This window comes from Leuresthes tenuis, unplaced genomic scaffold (genome assembly GCF_036924035.1).
Source record: "Leuresthes tenuis unplaced genomic scaffold, fLeuTen1.0.hap1 SCAF_18, whole genome shotgun sequence".
Classification (NCBI taxonomy): Eukaryota; Metazoa; Chordata; class Actinopteri; order Atheriniformes; family Atherinopsidae; genus Leuresthes; species Leuresthes tenuis.
Genome location: NW_027325372.1, coordinates 29,147,059 through 29,161,237, shown reverse-complemented (window position 1 = coordinate 29,161,237; position 14,179 = coordinate 29,147,059). Strand labels below are relative to the sequence as shown.

Here is a 14,179-nt window from a genome sequence, read left to right as displayed (position 1 = left end):
TGGATATTCGAACATTTTCTTAACTGCTTTTTACAAACTTTGGTCGGACGTTCACACCGTCTTGCAGCCGAACACCTCCGCTTCCGCTTTTGATGGTATATAGTCGGGCATTCGAGCCTTTTCTTACCCGCCTATTACTTACTATGGTTGGACATTCAAACCTTCTTGTAGCCGAACACATCCGCTCCTGCTTTTGATGATGTATGATTTGGCAATCGCACCTTTTCTTACCCATTTTTCAGTAATTTTTGGTCGGACATTCAGACCTTCTTGCACCTGAACACCTCTGCTCCCGCTTTTGATGGTGTATAGTCGGGCATTCGAGCCTTTTCTTACACGGTTTTTACAAACTTTAGTCAGACATTCACACCTTGCAGCTGAACCACCTCCATTCCCTGTTTTGATCATGTGTGGTCTGGAAATACTACCTTTTCTTCCCCCGTTTGTGAGTAATTATGGCTGGACATTCACACCTACTTGCAGCCGAAAAACCACCTCTCCCGCTTTTGATGATGTATTGTCCGGCATTCTAGTCTTTTCTATCACATTTTTCAGCAATTATGATCTGACATTCACACCTACTTGCAGTCGAACAGCTCTGCTCCCGCTTTTGATTATGTTCGGTTGGATATTCAAACCTTTTCTTAACTGCTTTTTACAAACATTGGTCGGACGTTCACACCTTCTTGCAGCCGAACACCTCCGCTTCCGCTTTTGATGGTATATATTCGGGTATTCGAACCTTCTCTTACCCGCTTTCTACAAACCATGGTTGGACTTTCATACCTTCTTGTAGCTGAACAACTCCACTCCTGCTTTTGATGATTTATGGTTGGACATTCGCATCTTTTCCTAAGCATTTTTCAGTAATTATGGGTGGATATTCACACCTTCTTGCAGCTGAACACCTCCTCTCCCGCTAATGATCATGTAAGGTTTGATATTCGAAAATTTTCTTTCATGTTTTAAAGCAATTATTAATGGACATTCACACCTACTTGCAGCCGAACACCACCTCTCCCGCTTTTGATTATGTATGGACCGGCATTCTTACCTTTTCTAACACATTTTTCAGCAATTATGGTTGGAGAATCACACCTACTCACAGCCGAACAACTCCGCTACCGCATTTGATGGTGTATAGTCTGGATTTCTCACCCTTTCTCATCAGCTTTTTGCAAATTATTCTCTGACATTCACACCTACTTGCAGTCGAACAGCTCTGCTCCCGCTTTTGATTATGTTTGGTTGGGCATTCGAACCTACTTGTTGCCCGTTTTTCATTAATTATGGGTGGACATTCACACCTTGTCGAAGCCAAACACCTCCGCTCCCTGTTTTGATCATGTATGTTTTGACATTCGCACCTTTTCTCACCTGCTTTTTACTATTGTCGGCCAATCACAGCTTCCTCTCCACCATACTTGTATGGTAGGAAATTCTCACCCACTCTCATCCGAAGACCTCTCCTCCCGCTTTTGTTAATATTTAGTCGGGCATTCGAACCTTTTCTTACCCACTTTTTACAAATTATGGTCGAACATTCACACCTACTTGCAGCTGAATACTTCCGCTCCACCTTTTAGTGATGTATGGTTGGCATTTGCACCTTTTGTTACCCTCTTTTTATACTTATTGCTGAAGATTAAGTTGTTCTTTCTCAAACTACAATTTTTTTTTAATTGTTGAAACTTGATTTGAAGTGGATAAATAAGGAGGACAAACAGTTTTAAGTCACGCTGATAGAAGAAATTAATTTTATAGCAAAATCTGTATTTCGTCATATGTCGAGAGATGCTTATTGCTGAAGAAGTTCTTTCTCATTCTACAAAGTACAACGTTGTTTATCGTTGAAACTTGATTAGACATGAATAAATATGAAGGACAAAGCAGTCTTAACTTGGTTTGAGTTAATTAATTCGTTTTATAGGAGAATCCGAATTCGTGCTTATTTTCGGATTCCTGAAGAATGAGTCTGGTTCTTTCTCATAATACAAAGTTTGTTGTTTATTGTTGAAACTTCATCAGAAGTGAAGAAATAAATGAATGCCTATCAACAAATGTGGGATCTAAACTCTACTGCTTCCTCTAAAATAATTTCTTTTCTCAATTCAGAAATGTGTGTGTGTAAGTCACAACACCCGTGACACCAAAACGGCTTTCTTTTCTCTCTTTTCTCTACACTCTGCACTATGAGCACACACACCAAATCAGAAAGGCTTTTTTCTCTCTTTTCTACATTATGGACTGTGGGGACACAAAACCGCTCTCTCTTTTTTTTTTGATTGTGTGCCAGGGCGTTGTCTCACGTATTAGATTATGCTTAAGATACGAATGGGTTTATCAGTCACATCAGAATCCATACATACTGATCCTCCCGTAATAAAATGGTCGGATCTTATCAAACACACTTTGTTTCTTGTGACAATCAAGTCAGCGAAACAGCGTATACACGTCAAGACACTGAATCAAGTTTGCCACAAGAACTCATAAGTTTGGCAGTATTGCTCTGCCGTCAGCAATCATACACCCATTTTATTTTCGTGAGACATGTGCAGGCACCTGTTCATCTACTGTTCTATCACTATGAATTAGTTTATCTATTATCAATAAGGATACTTCTACAACTACTATCAAAGTATGTCCAGACTTCTTATGTTGTCAGTTGCTATATATGAATAAGTGGGTAGCTACTGACAAGCATTAAGCATGTCACACAGCCCAAACATATAACATTTCAGGACACACCACACAGTTAACAACCACAGTGAAGTGTCAAAGCCCAAACATGTAACATTCAACAGGACACTTACACAACACATTCAAATCAAACAGTCAGACAACATACAAGAACATATACCCCAGCCGGCATTGCTCCCTGCCTATTTTCCTACAGCTCACTATGTGTGCGCACACCTTTATTCACAAACTCTTCAACTTATACTCTTTTACCGAAGCTGCTACAGCTCGATTGGCCGAATACCCTTAGATCCTATTTCGGTGAATTTGACATCTGCCTTACATGTAAAAGATTAGCGGTTTAGCAGTTTTAATTTAGTTTGAGTGAAGGAATTCATTTTATAGCAAAATCCGAAATCGTGAAGCACTCATGAAAGTAAGCTTATTCTCGGATTCCTGAAACTTTAGATTTGCTCTTTCTTTTACTGCAAAGTACAACGTTGTTTTTTTTGTTTAAATCTTTCTAGACATGGTAAATATGAACGACAAAGCAGTTTTAACATAGTTTGAGTGAAGGAATTCATTTTATAGATAAAATCCGAAGAGTCTACAGAGAAAAGAGAGTGAATGCGAAGTAGACTTTAACACGGCTATGGGAGTGAGCCGAGTGTCGGCTAACCGGGAGAATTGCTTGAAAGAAACGCGACACCGAATGAGCGGTCAGAACAAAGCCTCAATACGGGATTCTCGTGGTGTTTTTGTTGCTGCCTTGTCTTTTGCATAGAGTAAAAGACAAGGCAGCCATCGAATAGGGCCCGATTGTTCCTACTTGGTCAGCCGAGGAGCAAGGGGGGGGGGGGGGGGGGGGGGCAAGCGTCTCAACCAAGCAAAGCTCACCATGGGGAAGGTGGCTATACCAACTAGCCTGATGCCCTGCTCCCGCAGTGACGGATAATCGTACTCTGGTTTCTCTTCATAACATACAAGTCTTTCGCCTTTTACTAAAGACTTCCGTGGAGAGCATTACTAATGAGTTGTTTCTATTATTGGCAGGCTTTACCTTTGCGGTTGACATGCTGGTTACAATATGATTATCTTCATGCCTCTCTAAGTCAGCGTCACTAGAGGAAAAATTTTGAAAGCAAAAAAGTTCTTTGAGTCATTTGAATCATTTGGTGAGATACATACAATGAGGCCTTTCACACAGGGAAAAATACAGCAGCCCTGTATTATTGCTTCCTGTGAAATCAAGATACAATGTGCACATGCTGGTTACAAATAAGAAAATACAAACAACAAACAGTTTCTTCCATGGTTCACAGCATGTGTATGATCATCTTCATCGCTGGTCTCAGTAATAATGTTTCAATCTTCGGTGTCAGAGGTTACTAGCACTTAACACACCGGTGGAGTACAGCTTTTACTGCTGACTCTTATCTTTGTCCTTCCGGGCGTGTTGATTAGGCTGATGTATGTCAGGGTGGAAGTCATCTACTGGTTCTGGTACCTTCTTACAGTGACTGGCATGAATCCAGGTTGCTCTCTCTGCAACTTTAACAGCTGTGTGAGTGACCAGTAGCACCTGGAACGGGCCTTGCCAACGTTTGGACTTCCAATGTTTCCTGCGAAGTTCCTTCACCACCTGTCATCTGGTTGGAGTGGTGTGTTTTCTGTGGCTGGAAGGGCTGCTTTTACTGTCTGTGAAACTTGAGATAGAACAGTGGAAAGGTTTCGACAGTAAGACAACATAGCATCATCACAAACAGTTGTGGAAGGGAGGGGTCTGGTTACAGGTCCCAATCCCAGGTTAGGAGGTCTGCCAAATAAAGTTTCAAATGGGCTGAGATTCACTTGAGCTCTGATTCTCATTCTCATGTAGGTAAGCACAATAGGTAATGCTTTTGTCCATGGCAGACCTGTTTCTTCACAACATTTGGCTAACTTGGACTTTAATGTACCATTTTCTCTTTCCACAGCACCTCCACTCTGTGGATGATAAGCACAATGTGTGCGCAAGCTTATTCCCAGGAATTTACCAACCTCAGTCAATGCGGTGTTTACAAAATGTGTGCCATTATCACTGCTGATCTTCTCTGGAATGCCCCATCTAGGAATGATTTCTGTTTAGCAGTGCTTTAGTCACTGCATTACTGTTTGCATGTTTTGCAGGGAAAACTTCAACACATTTACTAAACACGTCCACTATTACTAGTGCATATTTCTTTCCTTCAGCTGGTGTGAGTTCAACAAAATCCATCATCAAATGTTCAAAAGGTTTCTCTGGTGGAGGGTGTGCAACTTGCGATGTGTGTAATGCCTTTCCTACATTATGTGTGGCACAAACCATACATGACTGACAGTATTTTTGCGCATATGAACTGAACCCTTTTGTGAACCACTGAGCAGTGAGTGCATTCAGCATCCCCCCTTTTGACCCATGTGTCAATTTTGAAAAATGAGGAAAAAAATGTTTAGGTAGACAGGGTTTACCATCAGGTCCCATCCAAACACCATCCGTATGAGTTGCACCCACAGAGGACCAAATGCGTCCAGAGGACCAAATTTCATCTGCAGAGGCAAAAGTTTGCAAAGCATGGAGATCTGTGAGGGAGTCTTCTGCCTGCAAAGAGAGGGAAGCGAAAACAGGAAAAAAATTAGCTGCTTGCTTAGCTGCAGCATCAGCTCTGGTATTGCCACAAGCAACAGGATCGTCTGAGTTAGTGTGAGCCGCACACTTACAGACCGAGATTGCTGTAGGCAAAAGGATCGCATCAAGAAGATCAGAAACCTGCTTGGAGTTCAGAATAGTTTTACCATCTGATTTAAGGAAATGCCTGTGTTTCCACAGCGCACCAAAGTCATGAACAACACCAAAAGCATATCTGGAATCTGTGTAAATAGTGACAGACTTACCAGCTGCCAACTTACAAGCTTCAGTAAGTGCAATAAGCTCAGTAGTTTGAGCAGAGAAATGTTTAGGAAGAGAACCAGACAACAAAGTGTCATGTGAAGAACATACTGCAAACCAAACACAGTTAGTACCTGTGGCTGGATCACGCAAAGCTGATCCATCTACAAAAAGAATCATGTCAGAGTTTGGAAGAGGAGTCTCTAAAAGATCAGGTCGGGGTGTACAAACTTGTTCCAAAACAGCTTCATGAGCGTCATGAGGCTCCCCATCCTCAGGAGTCGGAAGCAAAGTAGCAGGATTCAGAACAGTACAACGTTTAACAGTGACATTTGGCATATCAAGGAGCACAGAGGTGTATCTGATCCAACAAGCAGTTGAAAGATGTGAAGTTTTCTGCTCGAGAAGAATAATGGCAACAGCATGAGGAACCAAAACAGTCAAATTAGCGTAGCCCACAATATCTTGGGAGGCCAGGACAGCTTTCTCTGCAGCTGCAACAGCACGAAGACAACCAGGCAGGCCTGCAGCCACAGAGTCCAGTTTTGCTGAGAAATGAGCCACTGGCCTTTGCCTGCCCCATGTTCCTGCATAAGAACAGATGTCATACAACCATGCTTCTCATCAACTGCCTGTATGAAAGGTTTATGAGGATCTGGAATGCCAAGTGTTGGTGCTGTTTGAAGAGCCAGCTTAAGCTGACTAAAGGCTGATTCAGCCTCAGGAGTACATGGAACACGATCAGCTGACTAGAGCTGCATGTCATAACTGCAGCTGCCTTTACCATGGATAAGAGCACCTAAGAGAGCTTCGAGAAAAGAGTCGTTAGGAATAAAGTTCCTGCAGTAAGATGTTATACCTAAGAATGACATAAGCTGTTTTTTAGTAACCGGTTTAGGAATGATCTGAACTGCAGCAACACGTTTAGGAGAAAGTGAGCGCCCATCCTTAGAAATCACATGACCCAAAAAGGTGACTTCGTCCTGTACAAACTGTAACTTAGAAAGGCTGGCTTTATGGCCATAAGAAGGAAGATGTTTCAACAGATTCACTGTCTTTTTCACACTGTTGTTTAGATGGACCACATAAAAGGATGTCATCCACATACTGCAAAAGAGCAGAGCCTGTGGTTGATTGAAGTTAATCCAGACTAGCTTTGAGGGCAGCATTGTAAATAGTGGGACTTTCACAGTACCCCTGGAATAACCGGGTAAAAGTCCAAGATCTCCCTTCAAACTAAAAAGCAAACCAAAATGGGCTATCAGGGTGCACTGGCGACAAGTCAACCACTGAGAAAAACTGTGCATCTGATGTAATTTGAGACAAAATAGTGTGTGGGTTGGGCACAGTAGGAGCATGTGGCTGAACTGCAGCATTCACCGCTTGGAGGTCCTGTACAAAACGCCATTCATCTGGCTGGCCAGCATCTTTAATCTTTTTAACAGGAAACAATGGAGTAAGCACAGGTGAATTTTCAAAAGGAACAATAACGCCTGTTTTCTGAAAAGATTGAAAAACAGGTTTAATCCCTTTAATTGCTTCAGGTTTAAAAGGGTATTGTTTTTTACATGGACAAAAGTCTGATTTAGGGGTGACAATTACTGGTTCACAGCCTTTTATCAACCCCACATCATATTTGCTCTTAGCCCAAAGATCATTGGATACTTCAGCCAACATGGGTATCGAAGACAAATCTGTTTCAGATAAAAAACATGCTTCAAAATGTGATTCTGTGGTAGGAATTAAGTCCACAGTTCTTTGACAATGCATTGTACTCAAAAATGTTTTTTTGTATGCTGACAATCGTTCAGAAAACATCAAATTTGGATCAGCAGGTGAAACGGTCCACTCCATTTATTTCTGACATGTAGCAACAAACTCTCCCACACCTTGTCACTGCCAGTGTGTACGTTTGGCCAAGGAAATGTGAGGGCGAGTACCACAAACATTAAAAAAATCGAAGTGCTCTGGAGTGAGCGACACAGCCAATAAAGTAGGCGCACATATTTTTTCACTTCTTCTCATAGTCATTGTCAGGCCCCAAAGAAATGTGTGATGTGCAGTGCAAATCAGTAGGTTGCATGAAATCAGAAAGGGGTGAAACTAACACTTTTGCTTCTTCCACTAGTTGTTGTGAAAAAGGAGAGCTGGGAAGTTTCCACTCATAAGCATATGTAAGTGCCGATGAATCAAACTGCACTGCTGTGAAAACTTTGTCAGGCTGTAACATAACCTTAACACCCTCTGGTGTAGAAGTTAAAATAATGCCTAATTTACACATGAGATCACAGCCCATCAGGTTAATGGGACACAACTCTGATAACAAAAATGAGTGTTTGAAGGAGAGCTCATCCGGAGTGACAACACGCAATGGGCATTGTCATTTTCTCCTTCACAACCTGGCCTGATGCAGACATACAGTAAACGTGGTTTCCACTTAACTTTGGAGGACAATCAAACTCCCCTGACGTCACTACTGATGAACATAAGTTCCTATATTCTGAGAGAAATATCTTTGCTCTAGGACGGAAATAGCATGCAAAACTTTACTACGTGAATCACAGTCGGCAAGCATTTCTTCACTACACAGAGCAGGAAAAATGTGTGAGTGTGTTTGTGCTATCACCCATTAGTGGAGGCTCCGCTGCCACGTGACGTCCAGAACCTGCCTCCCACCCTCAGTCAGTCTTTTGCCCAATTTCATCACTTTTCAGCTGTGGACAGTCCTTCTTCCAGTGTCCAGTCTGGCCACAGTAAAAACAAATATTCGGATCATAGCTCTGGCGTGGCCCATTTCGACCTCCTCTCCCACACGTCCACGTCTTCGACTTCGGCCTCGTCCTCTGTTTACACCAACTGCGTAATACATGGTCATGGCTGCCAAATGCAGCTCCTTTTCACACTTGTCCCTTTTGGTTGTCTTACGCGTCTCAACTTGGTTCTGAGCATGGCGAGCATATCGGCGAACGTCAGCCAAACGAGGACCCTCACACCATCCCACGTAAATGTTCTTTACTTCAGTGGCGACATCTGGCATGAGGCCTTTAATTATTGCATCGCAGACTGTGGCCTTCTCTCAGCCAAACACCTCTGATCTCGCTTTTCATGATGTAAGGTTGGGCATTCAGACCTTGCTTCACCTGCTTTTCACCAAATATAGTCGGACATTCACACCTTCTTGCAGCCGAACACTTCCGCTCCACCTTTTAGTGTTCTATCACACCTTTTTTTTCACCGCATTTTATAGATTATGGTTGGAAATTCTCAACCACTCTCATCCGAAGACCTCTCCTTCCGCTTTTGTTAATATATTTGAACTTTAGTCGGACATTCACACCTTCTTGCAGCCGAACCACCTCCGCTCCCTGTTTTGATCATGTATGGTCTGGCAATACTACCTTTTCTTACCCGTTTGTGAGTAATTATGGCTGGACATTCACACCTACTTGCAGCCGAACACCACCTCTCCCGCTTTTGATGATGTATGGTCCGGCATTCTTACCTTTTCTAACACATTTTTCAGCAATTATGGTCGGAGATTCACACCTCCTTACAGCCGAACACCTCCGCTCCTGCATTTGATGGTGTATAGTTGGGCATTCTCACCCTTTCTCATCAGCTTTTTGCAAATTATGATCTAACATTCACACCTGCTTTTGATGATGTATAGTTGGACATTCACACCTTTTCTTACCCATTTTTCAGGAATTATGGGTGGACATTCAAACCTTCCTGCAGCTGAACACCTCCTCTCCCGCTTATGATCATGTGCGGTTTGATATTCGAAAATTTTCTTTCATGTTTTCTAGCAATTATTGATGGACATTCAGACCTTCTTGCAGCTGAACACCTCCGCTCCCGCTTTTGATGGTGTATAGTCGGGCTTTCGATTATTTTCTTCCCCGTTTTTAAAAAAATTATGGTTGGACATTCAGACCTTCTTGCAGCCGAAAACCTCCGCTCCCTCTTTTGATCATACATTGTCGGGCATTCGCACCTTTTCTTACCCGCTTTTTACAAACCATGGTCGGACTTTCACACCTTCTTGTAGCCGAACACATACGCTCCCACTATTGATTGTGTACAGTCGGGTATTTTAACCTTTTCTTACCCGCTTTTTACCAACTATGGTCGGACATTCCATTGCATGCAATACTCTCCCATGGTCCTGATTCATTACCCAAATCCCTTGGTCTCTGATGACCGCTGTGCTTGCTGACTTTCTCAAGGATGCGGTGTACAAAATCATCAGTCCCTTCACCAGGTTTCTGTTTGCAGGTGTAAATGTGGGACATATTGATTTTGGTTGGAAATTGAGTGGTGATGGCTTGACACAGTCTTTGGATGGCTGCTTCATATTGAGCGTTATCATTATGTCCTCGTTCACTGTTGGTAGGTCGCAAATCCAGTTGTAGCATACTGGCCTCTATTTTGCCGAGGTCGGTCGGTTTGAACTTTTTTGCCAATATGCGACGCAATTCAACCCCAGTCAGGCAGAATTGTGCGCAGAAATCTCGCAACTCGTCAGCAAAATGGGGTCCAGAAATCTCTGGATCTGGTAAGCATTGTTATGCTTCCATGATGTCAGTCTCAGTCCAGGGTCGATAAACCAGTAATGGTCCAGTGGGAACTGCAACTTTAACCATAGGCATGGTTTGAATCTGGTTTTGTTTTTTCTCACGTTTAGATCTCTGAAGTCCAGATTGTGGGTAAAGGATTTTTGTCACTTGCGTTAAAAGTTCTTGGGCAGGTACGCTGGAGAACCAAACGTCTTCCTTTTCCTCATCATCAGACCTATGTAACTGATGTTGTGAGAATGATGGAATTTCTTCCCGAGGGAGGATGGAAGAAGTCCCTTCTTCCCGAGAGCCAGAGGCTTGTGGCAGGGCTGGCTGTTGTTGTTGCAGGCGTCGTGGAGGGCAGGAGTCCAGGTCTGGATCCGGCACAGCTAATACTAAATTATTATCATCATTCCGTCATGGCATTTGTTTAACATTTTCCTTTCTTTCTCTTAATACACTTTATTTTTTCCAAAATTCTATACCTTTCTTACTTCTTATTTAAACTTAATTTTCTTTTTTTTGCTTCATCTCTTTCTCATATTTGCAAAACTTTCTTATTTCTAACATACTAAAAGAACCTTCAGGTGGAAAACCTCTGGACCATATGTCTTTTTCATTTCATCATGCTTAGGTCCCCCGGTAGGGTCAAAAGTCTGAGACCTACTGTTTCCCATTCTCAGACTTGGAATGGGGAAATATATTCCTTCACTCAAAGGACGTCTCCAATGAGGACCTTAATCTGTACTCACACTTCTTCGGAGTACTTCACACTTCTTCGGACTGCTTCAAAAGTTTCACTTACCCATGAAATCTCTGTCTCACTAATGACACAACCGGGAAACACTCTTTTATTCAAATAAAAACTAAAAAGCAGTCCTATCGTCTCAGACTATCATATTTCAAAAATGATCCCAGCGCTGGTATTCAAGAAAAGGACCTGCCAGTCCTCTCTCTCAGAAAAGGCCTTGGAGGTATGAGGCTGGAACAGCTACTTCAGTCCAGGCTGGCCATGCACTGCGATCCGGTCCAGAGACACCAGTCGAGGGATCCTGTTCGTGACGCCAAAATTGTGGTGGAAATTTAGTAACGCACAGAGTCAGTTATTTTCTTCTGAGGAGATAAGAGGCTTTAATAATAATATCTTGAAAGAGAGAACAACACAGTACAGAATACAGAGTTGCTCTGACCACTGAAGCAAAAACACACAGTTATATTGCCCGCTCATCACGTCATCTGTCTTTGGTTGATAGTTGATTGTTCTTCTAACTTTCCTCCCCAACCATCAGTTTAGGTTACCCAAAAGGAGTGTATTGCTCCATCACAAGTATGCTTCTTTCACATACAGGGTAATATGAAGAATTTTATGCCTGAAACCTATTTAGACATGCAAAAATATGAAGGACAAAGCAGTTTTAACTTGGTTTGAGTGAAGGAATTCATTTTATATCAAAATCCAGAATTGTGTAGAACTCGTGAAAAGAAGCTTATTCTTGGATTCCTGAAAAAATTTAGTGTTGTTGTTTCCTATCCTGAAAAGTACAACGTTCTTTTTTGTTTAAAGCTATTTAGACATGGATAAATATGAAGGAAAAAGCAGTTTTAACTTGGTTTGAGTGAAGGAATTAATTTTATATCAAAATCCGGAATTGTGCATTATGTCAGCAGAATTGTAGTCTGAATACCTTTATGCCAAACAGATTTGCTTTGCCAAGGGAAGTTTTATAAATGTTTATTGTTTATGTTTACAATATATAAACTAGCAGAATAATTAATTCATCCTCCTGGTCCCTCCCACCCCGGAGAGGGCAGCCAGAGACTGGCTGCAATAGGCATCCCCGCTACCTGGGACCCAACACAGGGCAGGAGGGCCTGATGTCCACCAGGCTCGGGGCCTGCAGTCACCATATTCCGGGAGCTACTGTACCCCCAGAAGGAACCCATCCCGCCCCACCCCACTCAACCCAACCCCACCCCGGAGGACCTCTACAAAAACAAACAATCAACAACAAAAATCAAACAAACAAACAAACAAATCACCCGGTCACACCAGTCGCAGCAGCGAGACCCACCATCACCCAGGCCCCCCCAGGCCCCCCCCAACAGGGGAAAAGCACACCCCCACACAGACCCCCTCCCCCTCACCGCACGCCCCAACACCCTAAAGAAAATAACCACCTGCGGACACCTTGGAGTTCCCAGAGCAACAAGGCCGGCACCAGGACCTGCACCAACCCACGCATATTGTGGCATGTCCAGGTCAACCCAGACCCCCCAGGCACAGGCAGGGCCCCGCCCCGGGCGCAAGGCAGCGGCAAGCCACCAGGTCCAGGCCCAGCTCCACCACCCACGCCAGAGCGGCCCGGTCACCCGGTACAGAGCCAGCAGCCACCACCCCAAGGCCCCTAAGGGACCCCGCCCCACACCGCAAGACAGCCCCACCCGCAAGCCCCCAAAACTGCCCTCCAAGCCCGACACACAGTCCCCCCCAGCAATGACCAACCCGGTCCCCACGACCCGAGAGACCACCAGACGCCCGAAGCCACACAGCCCCCCCCAGCACACACCCAACCGCCCAGAGCGACGGGACAGCAACCCACCACCAACACTATGTGATCAAGCTAATCAGAGGGGACCAGAGAGAATTAAATTCAGCCAATTGATGTTTTGAGGAGGCAGACATTGTTTCCATGCTAATATAATCTAAAAGAAAATTTCTAAACTGGTTAATACACAGATTGTTCTTCGCTTTCCAGTTCATGAGAATAGTTTTCTTTGCTATACATAACACTGTGAGGATCATGTGTGCTAAGCTAAATTCCACGTTGATGTTGTCTAAGTCACCCAGTATGCACAGTGTGGGGCATGCAGGAATGCTACACTTTAGCCATGTTGATAGGTCCGCACAGACTTCAAGCCAGAACTTCTGGACAGGCGCACAAAACCACAAAGCGTGTGCATAATCATCAGGTGTGTTATCTGTGCAATGTGAGCAGATGTTTGAGTGTGTTAGACCCATCCTGAACATCCTTTGTCCTGTATAGTGTGTTCTATGAAGAATTTTGTATTGTATGAGCTGTAAATTAGGATTTTGAGTCATTCTGAAGGTGTTCAAACATATTTGTGGCCAGAAGCTATGACTAGAACTGATGGATAAATCTGCCTCCCATTTTGAGGATGGTAGAGACATTGTGTCATCTATCTTAGACAATAATTCATATATTTTTGATAGTAGTTTTGGGGTGCAGATGCTTAGAAATTCTGCTACCCTAATCGGGAGTTGTAAGTCTGGTTGGTGGAGGATATATTTCTTTATTATTATAGACTTAAGTTGTTGATATTCTAGGAATTTATTGCTGCCTATCTCATGTTGTGATATGAGCTCATCAAATGAAATAAAATGTCCATTTTGGATTATATGTTCCAGATGTTTGATTCCTTTGATCTTCCAGAGAGTAAAGTTTAGCATTTTTTTGTTTTGCAGGATGTCAGGATTGTTCAAGATGGGTGTAAGCTTACACGGGACAAGTGAAGACTTTGTTATTTTAAGAAATTCCCACCAGGCTGTCAGAGAGGTGCTGATGTTAATGCTTTTGAAACATTTGTGATTTTTTACGTTTTGACTAATAAGTGGCAGGTCAGAGATTTCCAGATTATCACACAATGCTTGTTCTATATTTATCCATGTTCATCTATTGGGCTAGGTTTAAACCATTTTTATATATACCGTAACCTATTGGCTAAGGAATAGTGCTGAAAATTAGGTAAATCTAATCCACCACTGTCCTTGGTCTTCTGTAGGGTTTTTAAACTAATACGTGGTGGTTTGTTTTTCCACAGAAATTTGGAGATGCATGAATCTAGTGACTTAAACCAAGTAGCAGGTTGGTTTTATGGGGATCATTGAGAACAAATAGTTAACTTTTGGTAGTATCATCATTTTAATGGTTGTAACTCTCCCCATAAGTGATATAGGTAAGGACTTCCAACGAGAGAGATTGTCCTCTACTGTCTTTAATAATTGCACATAAAT

The 14,179-nt window shown here is 42.9% G+C and overlaps 1 non-coding gene across 1 annotated transcript; it reads left to right on the top strand.

Annotated features, from left to right (window-relative positions):
* The first annotated feature begins 3,636 nt into the window (after window positions 1–3,636).
* On the top strand, window positions 3,637–3,750 carry LOC140275763 (U5 spliceosomal RNA). The gene has a single exon (XR_011908481.1). It is a non-coding gene; the product is annotated as a U5 spliceosomal RNA (small nuclear RNA).
* The last annotated feature ends 10,429 nt before the right edge of the window (window positions 3,751–14,179 follow it).